The 12,092-nt window shown below is 35.2% G+C and overlaps 1 long non-coding RNA gene across 1 annotated transcript in view; it reads left to right on the forward strand.

Annotated features, from left to right (window-relative positions):
- LOC141510989 (uncharacterized) overlaps nucleotides 1–5,193 on the forward strand; it is a 53,976-nt gene extending 48,783 nt beyond the window's left edge. Inside the window, exon 3 of the long non-coding RNA XR_012475222.1 lies at nucleotides 4,703–5,193. This is a non-coding gene — a long non-coding RNA (uncharacterized LOC141510989). The remainder of the gene's footprint in view (nucleotides 1–4,702) is intronic.
- Nucleotides 5,194–12,092: the final 6,899 nt, after the last annotated feature.

Here is a 12,092-nt window from a genome sequence, read left to right on the forward strand (position 1 = left end):
ATAAACTTTTATTTTCTCAATTTTTCTGTCAATTAGGTCATATTTGAGAAATGGTCCTCTGTGGAATAAAACTTGTGAAAGACTGCCTGTAGTGGACAAATACCTATACCATCGATTAATATGGAGATTATTTTCATTTTTTAAGCTGATATAAGCTGGAAAACATACATATAGGTTGTTCTCTTTGTCTCCTTTTTAGGTATTAATGAGGTATGAGTTTTTTCCATGTCTTTGGTATCTTTCTCTCCTTCAGACACCTTGTGAATCAATCTCTCAATATTTCACAGTTTTGTCACGTCCAATACAGATGTACTCAATATACCCTTAGATGTTGCTATTGTTGTTGGAGAATGAAGTTAAACAATACAATATGTTTATCTGTGTGTCTAGTAAGGTCCTAATTAGTTAGAATAATGAATTCCGTGAAGTTATCACATTATTTGAATTCACACTGAATATTTCCATAGAGGGGCATCCAATTGCCATATAATGAAATAGTGCAAAATTTTAATACATGCAAACACTTTAAAAAATCCATGATCTTCACTAATCAAGAGCAAAAAATAAATTTTTAAAAGCACAAATATTTTTAAAATATAAAATATCATTTTAATTCTCATCTTATTCCAATAAATATCAAAGGAAGACAACAAACAAAATTAAAATGGAGAAGATATTCATTGTATAAACATGTGTGGGTGGTGAATTCAACATTTTGTATAACTAGTACATGATTGATATTCCCTAAATATTTATCACATTAACAACCATTACAACTTTATATTATGGTACCTGATTAAAAAAAAATCCAGAGAAAAAAGTATGAGGTTTTAGAATAAAAAAAATTCTGTTATAGAACTAGTTTTGAAAACAGATTTCATTTTAATGTGATTGTTATTTAGGGAACAATTTGAGCATAAAACCAATTTTGAGTTTACCTGTGCCAAATTGTGTCCTTGAAAAATATTAGGTGAACACAAAAAACTATACCAAACTGAACCAAACCCTGAAGGAATTCACAAAATACACATAGTCAAGAACCACAAACATTTATCAGATACTTCAGTTCAACACATGTGCAATCCTACAAGATTATGTTTTGGTATCTCTAGCATTTGTGAACTTTTCTATTGGAAAAAAATATTCACACAACCTCCTAAATATGTCTATGGCTCAAAAACAGAAGTGTATGCAAAAGGAAAGCTTTAATACTGTGAAGCTTGAAATAATAAAGCATTTTGAAAGAAATGAGAACATGTGTTATCTCCAGAACAACATGCATAAAGAAATCCGTATTGCAGATCATTACAGACAACACTACAAAAATAAAAGAAATGTTTATATCTAGAAGTATTGTGTATCTAACTTCATTTTTCCCATAAGTCCTGTGGTTTTTATTGTGCAATTTTATATTCTGTGGTAATTTTTAAGAATGCAAATGTCATATTATGGCAGAACTGACTGCATAAAAAATGCAGTCCCTTTATAACTCGAGACTACTTTTAATAGGAAGAAAAAGCTCCACGTATATTATTTTCTAATACATGGAAATGTACTTATTTATGAAGTATTGTTAAAAGAAGATACACAAAATTATTTGCATGTAGTTGGTGCAAACTACCCTGGAAACATCTTGGATGTCCCTAGTTTGTTTTTTTAATAATTTGCCAAGAAATTGAATTGCTTTGATTTATTTATTTGGGGTTGTTTTGTTGGGTTTTTTTTGCAAGGCAGTGGGGTTAAGTGACTTGCCCAAAGTCATCCAGCTAGACAATTATTAAGTGTCTGAGGCCGGGTAAGAAATCAGATACTTCTGACTCCAGGGTTGGTGCTCTATCCACTGTGCAACCTAGCTGTCCCATGTCCCTAGTTTTTAACATGCTATCTTTACTAAACCCGTAAAATCTGAGTTCCTTGAGAACAGGGACTTTTCTTTATAATTGCTTTTCTTTATAATTGAGGGATTAGCACAGAGTAAATTCTTATTAAATGTTTATGGACTGAACAGCTTGATTTAATCTGGTTACTTTTGCTTCATTCTAAACTTCTAGACACACACCTGGAACTAGTTGGTCATTCATTTAAACACTTACTAGATGCCAGGCAAAATATTGTGACCACAAGATACCAGTTTAAAAAACAAAGACAACCCCTGACCTCAAAGACATTATAATCTAACGGAGGAAGACAACCCATAAGAAAGCTGAAAAGACCAGGGGAATGGGGAGCAATGTGATGGAGGGTTCTAAAGAAATTCCAAAATAGTGAAGTAGGTGAGAAATGGGAAAATAGTGTCGAGTCCCTTCCTTAAAACGTGGCCCTGGAGTCCATGACTTTACTCTTTAGTCAGAAGGTTCAATCAGAGGGGCAAAGGGCACTAATGAATGGGGAGTACTAGGCAGATTCAAACTTGCAGGATGAGATTTCCCAGTGTTGCATTTCCTGAATAAGGAAGACATAATTGAGAGTTCCAAGAATGTACAAACTTTGGAATCTAAGTATAGTGGCTCTGTAATCCTTGATGATGAAACATTTTTTTTAATTGAAGATCTTTTCTATTTTTTTTATTGTTCTTCTTCCATTTTAATTTTTAAAAACTCTCAGGATTACTTTGATTACTTGGGCCTCTCATCAAGTTTTCTTTAAACTGATTTTCACCCTATAATGCTTTGCTCTGCTCAACTAGGTGATACTGTATATAATCTTCCATTAGCTTTCTTCATAAGGTTTTTAAAAAACAAATTCATATTCTAAACTTGTTCTGTCTTTCATTGTCATCTCCTTCTATTTGGCAAGTAAAGTTAAGTATTTTCTAACAAAGATTCATTATTGCTCATCATGTTTTTTAATTTACTCTGGTTAAACTCTTATACACAATTATTTTAATAGCTGAAAATGTCCTGTTTGTATTACATTACCCACTTTTTATAAACAATAATTTGCTTTAAAAAATCAGTATTGGATTGTTTCAATTACATGAACTATATTTTTCTCATTAATCTTTCTTCTTTCTGTTTAGTGATTTGAATCTTTGCTTTAATAAGTCAGTAATCTGATCTTTTTCAGATAGTTGATTTAGGAATGATTCCTACATCAATAATGAAACTTTTCTTGTATGTTCAAATGTAATTAATTTAATTTTTGGCATATTACTCAGTGCTCACCAAGTACAAGGTTTACCAATTCATTTTCCAAAACAGTATTCATTATAAAAAGGTATAAAGTTTCTAGGTAGCCCTTGACCTTTATACCACTTGGTTACTAATCAATATTTTTAAAAATGTCACCATACTCACTTATTTGACATCACTGAGTATCAAGATACATATTAACTTTTTTATTGAGTTCTTTGTACTCTTCCTCTGCTGCAACAGATATTAATATATAAGCTGCATTAATTTTCATGGTTCTCTTTTTTACAAATACTTATGAGCACAGCATAAAGTGGGATGGAGAGAGTGAGAGCAAGTGTGTCTGTGTGTGTGTGTGTGTGTGTGTGTGTGTGAGAGAGAGAGAGAGAGAGAGACAGAGAGACAGAGACAGAAAAGAGAGACAGAGACAGAGACAAAAGAGAGACAGAGATAGAGACAGAGATCCTTTGCCATTTCCCCAATGGTAATTCCTTCTCAAAGGCTTAAGTGGAATCTTTAAAAATGAAATCCTCCAACTATAGTGTCCTAAGACTCAACTGAACAACCAACTCATCACATTTTTCTTACTATTTAAAGCCCCTGGGGCACAGTAAGTTTGTTTGGTTAGCTAATTACACTGTTTTCTTCTTTACCCAAATAAAGTTTAGATAAAGAGATTACAGGATGTCAATAATATTGTTTACACATGTTTCAAACTTCATCTTATCTACTGATTAATATAGGATTTTAAATACTCTCTCTTTACAATATTTTCTTTGTATTCTATATTATTTTATTTTCCCCTGGTTACAAGTAAAAACAATTTAAAACACTCAGTTTTAAAATTTTGAGTTCTTAAACCTTTCCCTCCCACTTGCCCCACCTCCCTCATTGAGAAAGCAAGCAGCATTTCCATAATAGTCATGATGTGAAAGAAAAAAAAAGAAACCTCAATAAAAATGAAGCAAAAAGAAGTATGCTCCAATCTGTATTCAGACCTCATCAACTCTTTCTGTGAGAATGGATAGCATTAGTTATGTTAAGTCCTTCAGAATTGTCTTAGATCACTATATTGCTGAGGAAAAAAAACTGTCATTAGCTTCTGATTATCTTTCAATATTGCCATTACTTTGTACAGCGTACAATTTCAATTTGCATGAGCTCATTTAAGTCTTTCCAGGTTTTTCTGAGAGCATTCTGCTCATCATTTCTTATTGTAGAATAGTATTCCATCATAATCACTTACTACAGTTTGCTCAGACATTCTCCAATTGATAGGCATCCCCTCAATTTCCTTGCTACCGGAAAAGAGCTGCTATAAGATATCCTTGAACAGATGGGTCCTTTCCCTTCTTATTTATCATCTCTTTTGAAAAACACACCTAGTAGTGGCATTACTAGGTCAAAGGGTAGGCATGGTACAATGTATTCTTATAGAAGATATGCTAGGTTTAATTCATTGTATTTCACAACAACAAGCCCAAAGATTTCCTTCCTCTTATGTCCAATAACAGGTTTCCTCTCAAACAATCACTATTACTTATATGTACTCCTATTATTTTTTTCCACAGAATTTGAGATAATACTTCTTCCAGATCTACTCTTAACAAGGCAAACAACACTGGTGTAGTGAAGTCGACAAGCATATATTACACTTGGATCAGTGCTAAGACAATCAACAATCATTTTTCAAGTCCTCTTTGCCAGGAATTGTCCTAATTCAATCAGCCAACATGTACTTAGAACATGCCTACTATATGTTAAGCATTATGCTAAACCCTGGAGTGCCAAAACTAAAATGGTGCCTGCCCTTAAAGAGTTCATAATCGAAAGGATGAAGCAACACGCAGATCATGTACAAATAAGCTATTTACAGAATAACTGGAAGTGATATGGCTCTAGTCATTCAACATTTCTTTTCCCATATGGGTCACATTCTTCAGCTCGTCAAACTCTCCATATGAACTGATTCTGCTTCCAAACCTTAGCAGTTTTTTTTCTTCCTACTTAGTTTTCTGCTTTGAATGGTTTCTTCCATCCATCCATTGAGAAATAAAGTGTATCTGTCACCTCCTTCTTTGTGAATCTCTCCAGGTATTTTTTTTCACACTTTGAAAGCATTTTCCATTGTTCTAGATGTGCCATATTTCCTTGTGTGTACACATTTTGCATCCTGTAATTAAATGTCAGCTCCTGGAGGCTGAGGGTTATTGTATTTTCATCTTTGAATCCCCATCATCTAATATGTAGATATTTAATAGGTATTTATATAATTAAATTGAATCAGGTTGAAATCAATTTAGGAATTCATAGAATGACTAGTGGATAGAGAAACATTTTTCAAACTCTTTCTCCTCTGGATGCAGGTCACAAATTGTTAGAATATTTATTTTCTTGCCCAACCCCCACAAGCTAATACCATCCCTGTCCAAACTGGATGTATTCAACTGCTTTATATTTATTTTATTTATACATATAAATATATATGTTATGTATTTGAATCAATTAACAAGTTATTTCTCAAGCATCTACTCTATGCCAGGAACTGCTAATCACTAGAGAATAAAAGCAAAAGTTAAAAAGTCTCTATCCTCAAGGAGTCAACATTTCCATAGTTACACAATATATTACACGTTTAAAAGATATAATGGCAACCAGGACACCAGGAAAGATCTTTGGCAAAAGATAGAACTAGAATCTATTTTTACTTATACTTGTAGACATTTTCTTTTCTGAAAGAATGTAAGACCCTTGAGGGCAGGAATTCATTTTTTTTGTATTTTGTATTTTTTCTATTTGTATTGCCCCAAAACTTAGCACTGTACATAGCAGGCATTTAATAAAGTCATTTTTATCTATTAATTGACTTTAGTCAGGTTGACTCATTTACAGGATTCAATTCATTCAAAAACCTGAAAAAATCATTCTAAGTAGACACCGTCTTCCCATTACAGACTAAGCCTAAGGAACCATAGGTCTGAGTAAAAGGATAACCCATGTATTTGATGTTTTGCCATTGACATTTAAGCTTAGTGATTTAATTTAATGGTGCCACAGACAAAAAGCACCAGAGTGGGGGGAAAACAGTCTCCAAGGGACAGATGATCCTATGACCTTTTAAAACATAGATGAGATGCTATGCCTGTGTCTTCTTTGGCTAACTAATTTAATGAATTAGTTTAATATTGAACAAAACTCTGTTCTAGGCAAGGTAAAGAAATACATAGACATTATATATTGAGCCTTCTGGTAACTTCAAACATAAGGAAACTGCAATCACAATCTGACCTCATTGTAAAGTGTGTTATTCTTACTCCCACCCACCCAATTTTCTTCATGGGAAGCCGGAGAAGGTGTGGGAGCAAAGGGCTAATTTGATATTCCTACATTCTTCAGGTCTTTTTAGTGCCCTGAAATCCAATAGGGAATTGGGTATAGGAGAAGGGAAAGGGAGAGAATTAAAGTCCTAAAATATCTATTCCTGCATGAGCGCTTTGAAGGGATGGCATTTTTTGGTGATCTCATGCCTTAATATTCCTTCCTGTGTTGAGGCCAAAGGAAGCCAGAAAGAAAAAGATTCTGTAATCTCTGCTTCTTCTCATGGGAGCTGCTGATACTCAAGTTTGAGACTGAAAATATTGCATTCAATTTAAGGAAGAAAAAATTAATTTTACCCTGATCAATGATATATATATATATATATATATTTGGTATATAAAGAATATTTTTACCCCCAACATTGGTTGTAACCATTATACCACTTTTGGTATGTTTGGCTTGTCTAGATCCCTTTGAGGATTTTATAAGGAGCCCATTACCCAAAATCCAATACTGACACTGTTATCATTGACTGAGACAGGGCAGAATTTTTCTACATTACAAGCATTCAGGTCAACCCCTGGCATTGTATTTTGCTATGCTATTTCTTTTTTTAATGAGTCATATCTCATTGTAGCACATTCTTCTCACTAGCCTACAACTATCGAGTACAATAGATGTGGAACAAAGCTCTGGACCATGATGACAAAGGTGGCATCGGACAAGAGAAAACAGAGACTCCACCATAAGATCTCACTCCTATACATTTACAGAGCAGTATTACATTAGTCCAACAGAACAAAAAAATCATGAGATTATCCTTACAACCAGCAGTGCAAAGATTTGCCTCCTTTTAAGTAATATTTCCCAATTATATTTTAATCTGGTTCAGGCTATATTTACTTCAGGTGTTGCAGACCCTGAATGTTTGACATCTCTGATGTCCACTATTCAAACTAAGAATATTTAGAAAGAGTCAGACCTACAAAAGATGCCTGCTAGATCTCTTGCTCAATGCCTTTTAGTTAACCACCTTCTACATCTCTGGATTTCTCATTTATCTATAGCTCTCATCTTTGTTCACCTCACTGCCTATTTTCGTTCATTCTTCTCTGCCTGGGCAAAATTCCCCATCACCCTTAGGCATGATGCCCATTCCTGAGACCCTTGGGTCTCACATGTATCATCAAGGCTGAAATAATCCCCCCTTTCTAGCTTGCCTTTCAATCAGTTGGAGATTTACTGAAAGCTCAGTTCTTCTACTCCATCAGTCAACATGCATTTATGAAGACTTCCATTTGTGCCAGTCACTATGGTATTTACCAGGAAAATATTAAAATAGGGTGGGCTCTACACTCCCTTCTCCAATTTATCTGACTTCTCACCTCCAACTCTGAAGGGCAATCCTGAGGAACCAGGAATTATTCCAGTAAAACTCCCATGGGGGATATCCCCCTGTATAATTGAACAAATACTTATCTCTCCAATATCAGCTAACCAATTTACCACAATGAACTTTTACATAGAAATATCTCCTAGGCAAGTATAACAAGTAAGGTATAACATCCTATCTCCTAAACTGGGGAAGCATTCTCCCCTACACATATTTGGGCTTTTAACTGGGGAGAAAGGAATCAAATTTAAACTGACTGCTAAAAACAATCTCCCTCCTGTCCAACATCAACTTAGCCTGGTCCTCTGTCTTTTGCTCTCCTTCCACAATCCAAGTTGCTTCTGGTTTGTCACATAGCTGATGGCTCAGTTGTTTTGTTGCTCAGTTGGACTGAGTCAAGTAAATTGCTTTTCAAGGTTGAACTATTCCTGCCACATGCTCTGGGACTGGACCAGAGGCACCTTGTGCTGGTGGACACATGGTAGCCAATTGTGGATATAAAATAATCAATCAATAAGAATTCAATAGGTGCCAATAAATGAGAATACAAAAAAAAAGGCAAAAGACCAACCTATCTTGAAGCAGTTTACAGTCTCATATCCAAGGCCATCTCCAATCATCCTGATCCATATCTGGTCAATTCATGTGCTTGTCATGGCTTCATGAACAAAGAACAAACATCATCATCATCATTATCATCATCACAATCTAATGGAGAGACAAAGTGCAAACAAATATATATAAAATAAACTATACACAGGATAAATAGGAAATAATTAAGAGAGGGGAAGGCACCAGAATTAAGAAGGTTTGGGGAAAGCTTCCTGTAGAAAGTGAAATTTGAGTTGGTAATTAAAGGAAGCCAGGGAGGTCTGTAGATGGAGGAGAGGAGGAAACGATATTCCAGCAATGGGGGACTTTCTAAGAAAATGCTAGGAGGTGGCTTCTTGTTTATGAAGCAGCAAGAAGTGCATACATCAGGAAATAATGTATAAGGAGACTGAAAGGGAGGAGCTGCTCAGGTTGAGAAGGGTTCTGAATCCCCAATTTTGGCCTTGGAGGCAATAAAGAAAATAACGAGTATTGAATAGAGGGTATCATGATCAGACTTGCAATTTAGGAAAATCACTTTAGGGACTGACGGGGAGATGGATTAGAGTGGGGAGAAAATTGAGGCAGGAAATCACTAGCAGACTACTGAAATAATCCAGGAGTGAGAAGTTGCTATTGCTGTTCTTCCTTCATTCTCAAAGATCAGTGTTATCTGGCGGGTGCTGTCCTGACAAGAGTAAATTGGAAATAAGTGAGACTGAACTGGATATGCCTCATCAGCCTCACTCTCTCCTCCAATGTCTTGCCACTGGACTTTGATGAAGTAATAAGGGCATGGACCAGAATAGTGGCTGTATCATAGAAGAGATGTAGTATGACCAAAGATGCAGCCCTCCCCACCCTCAAGAGCTTATAGCAGTTCCTCCTCCTAAAAAGTCAGCACAGGATAGAGCAAGAGTTCATCAACTAAAACTTTCCATGTACATTTTCGGTTTTGGTTTTACAGATTATTAAAAGGCTTCTCATCACCACATAGTAAATCAGCAACAAACAGAAGATATCCTTAAAAAAGGAGAATATTGTACATGTTCTAGGATTGGGTTCTCATCCGTTAATGATGATGGTTATGTTTGTCCATCTTCTGGAAGAAGACCCTGACATCAAGGTTAGTTTCCCTATATACACAAATAAAGATCAAAATTAAACTTGCCCCCATAACTTGACATTCTAATAATTAAGGTAACATTTACATAATGAGATAAAAGATAAAAAATTTGATGGAAATGAATCCCAGAAGGAAGTCAAAAACAATTCTTGAAATATGATTGAATTTGTGATTTCTTTATCATGACCAGACATTTCTAATCTATACTATTTTCCCATCTTAATTTTTATATACTAGGCATTGTACTGAGAATTATACATAAATTATAACCATGATGGCTCCATGACCTCACTGTCATGAGTGATCTTCTTATTCATTAGGAGGTACAATTTATAAACTGTCCTGATCATGTCATGCCTCTCTTTGATCCCTCCAGCTGCTTATGGCTTATGTCTCACACTTTTCCCCCCCACTGAGAATTCCTAATATTCATTTGTATGTGATTATATGTATATAATTATATATATATGTATATACAGACATATATATACATACATATGTATATATATAAACATATATATATATATATGTTTATATAGAGTGGATGACCTTTGTGTCTTCTATGCCAAGTGCTAAGGACTTCACAATTCCTACTTTGGCTGTTTTTGTGGTCATTAGACCAAATTGTTCTCAATCTCCCATTCCTCCAAGAGATATCTTCATATGTTTAGAGTAGAGAGCACTAACTCTATCTGCTGAGACAATGTACTAAGATGTGCCTGAGGTTCATGTCACAGCTTTTTGAAGTTACAGATGAGAAATGAGTCCTGGGAAGACATCAAAAGTGGATGATCAGTCCTAAAAAGGGTTCAGAGGTAAGCCCTCACACCAGAGATTCTGGTCTTCCTTGAATACCTTATATACCTTCTGATACAGTGTAAATAGTAAATAAATGCCTGAGGATTGGATAATAAATCATCTTTCACAGAAACTTCTCAGTACTTGGAAGACCTTCTTCTAGGCCTCTTGCCATACCATGAATAACTGTTTTCCTGCCTGTTTTCCCTTATTTTGACAGAATAACTCAATTAAGTGCTGAGTCAAAAGCATGTCATAATCTGGGCAATATGAATTCTTAATCAAATAATTTTTCCCATATTGATTAGTAGATAGCAGTGTGACTCTAGGCAAGTCACTTAACCTCCATGTGCCTCAGTTTCCTCATCTGTAAAAGGGGATATAATGGAACAGCTAGATGGCACAGTGGATAGAGCACCAGCCCTGGTCAGGAGTATCTGTGCCCCAGACACTAAATAATTACCTAACTGTGTGACCTTGGACAAATCACTTAACCCCATTGCCTTAAATAAATAAAAAAAGAAAAAAGAAAAGGGAATACAATAATAACTATCTCCCATGGTCATTATTAGGATCAAATGAGATGTTTGCAAAGAATTCTAAAAACCCTGAAAATGCTACATAAATTGCCACTATTATTATTTTAATTATTATTATTTATATGGCAACTGACCTCATTGAGAAACTTATAGGATCAAAAACCATGTAAGTAGAAAGGACATTAGAAGTTACCTTTTCCATGCCATTTGTCCTACAGATCAGGGAGAATAAATTACTTAGTCAACTTTCAAAAAGGTGTTAAGAGGCAGGCCTGTATTAGAATCCAGGCCCAGTTTAATGTAGCAGAAAAATCAATAAAGGGGCGTCAGAGGATCTGGATTTGAATTATATCTCTGTTAATTAGTAGTTCCCTATCTTATAAAATGGGAGGCTGTAATATGCTTTCTAAGGACCCTTCCTGTCTATATAGCTGTTGTTCAGTCCTTGTATCAATCAGGTCTAACTCATCTCATTTGGAGTTTTCTTAGCAAAGATGCTGGAGCAGTTTGTCATTTCCTTCTCCAGTCCATTTACAGATGAGGAAATTGAGTCAGACTCAAGGGACTTGCTCAGGGTCACACAATAAATTTCTGAGACTGGATTTGAACTCAGGTTTCCTGACACCAGACTCATTGTTCGATCCACTGTAACACTTAGCTGTTTTCTATGTCTATGATCCAACATTCCCCAGACTCCAAATATCGCACAAGTTCTATAATATTCTGAGGTTTAGTAGAATCAGTAGCTTGTCACTCCTCCCCAGCCTGCACTATTGGCTTATCCTCATATAACATTTCTCTAATATGCTCCCCATATGCACACCTTCTTTGCTGTCTCTCTTCCCCCTTTTCCTTGGTAGTTCTTTTTTATTGTCTTCCTTGGTTAGAATGTAAGCTCCTTGAGGATAGACATTTAGCCTAGTGCCTGGTCATTATTAATTAATAAATGTTAGTTAACTTACTGTCACTCAAAAGCAAGAATGGATCCCACATCCATTTAGACTTTCCTCAAGAGTACAGAACATCTTTCCTGAAGGTGGATGCAACTTTTGGTGAGCATACATTAACCTCTTTTCATTTGATAATTATAAACTTAATTCAATATTTCTTTACTGAGAAACTGCCACTGTTCAAATCACTGTTCAAATTGGGAATAAAAAAACTGAAAACTGACTCAGTGGAAAGTAGGGGTGGGG

The sequence above is a fragment of the Macrotis lagotis genome, chromosome 2, assembly GCF_037893015.1.
Source record: "Macrotis lagotis isolate mMagLag1 chromosome 2, bilby.v1.9.chrom.fasta, whole genome shotgun sequence".
Classification (NCBI taxonomy): Eukaryota; Metazoa; Chordata; class Mammalia; order Peramelemorphia; family Peramelidae; genus Macrotis; species Macrotis lagotis.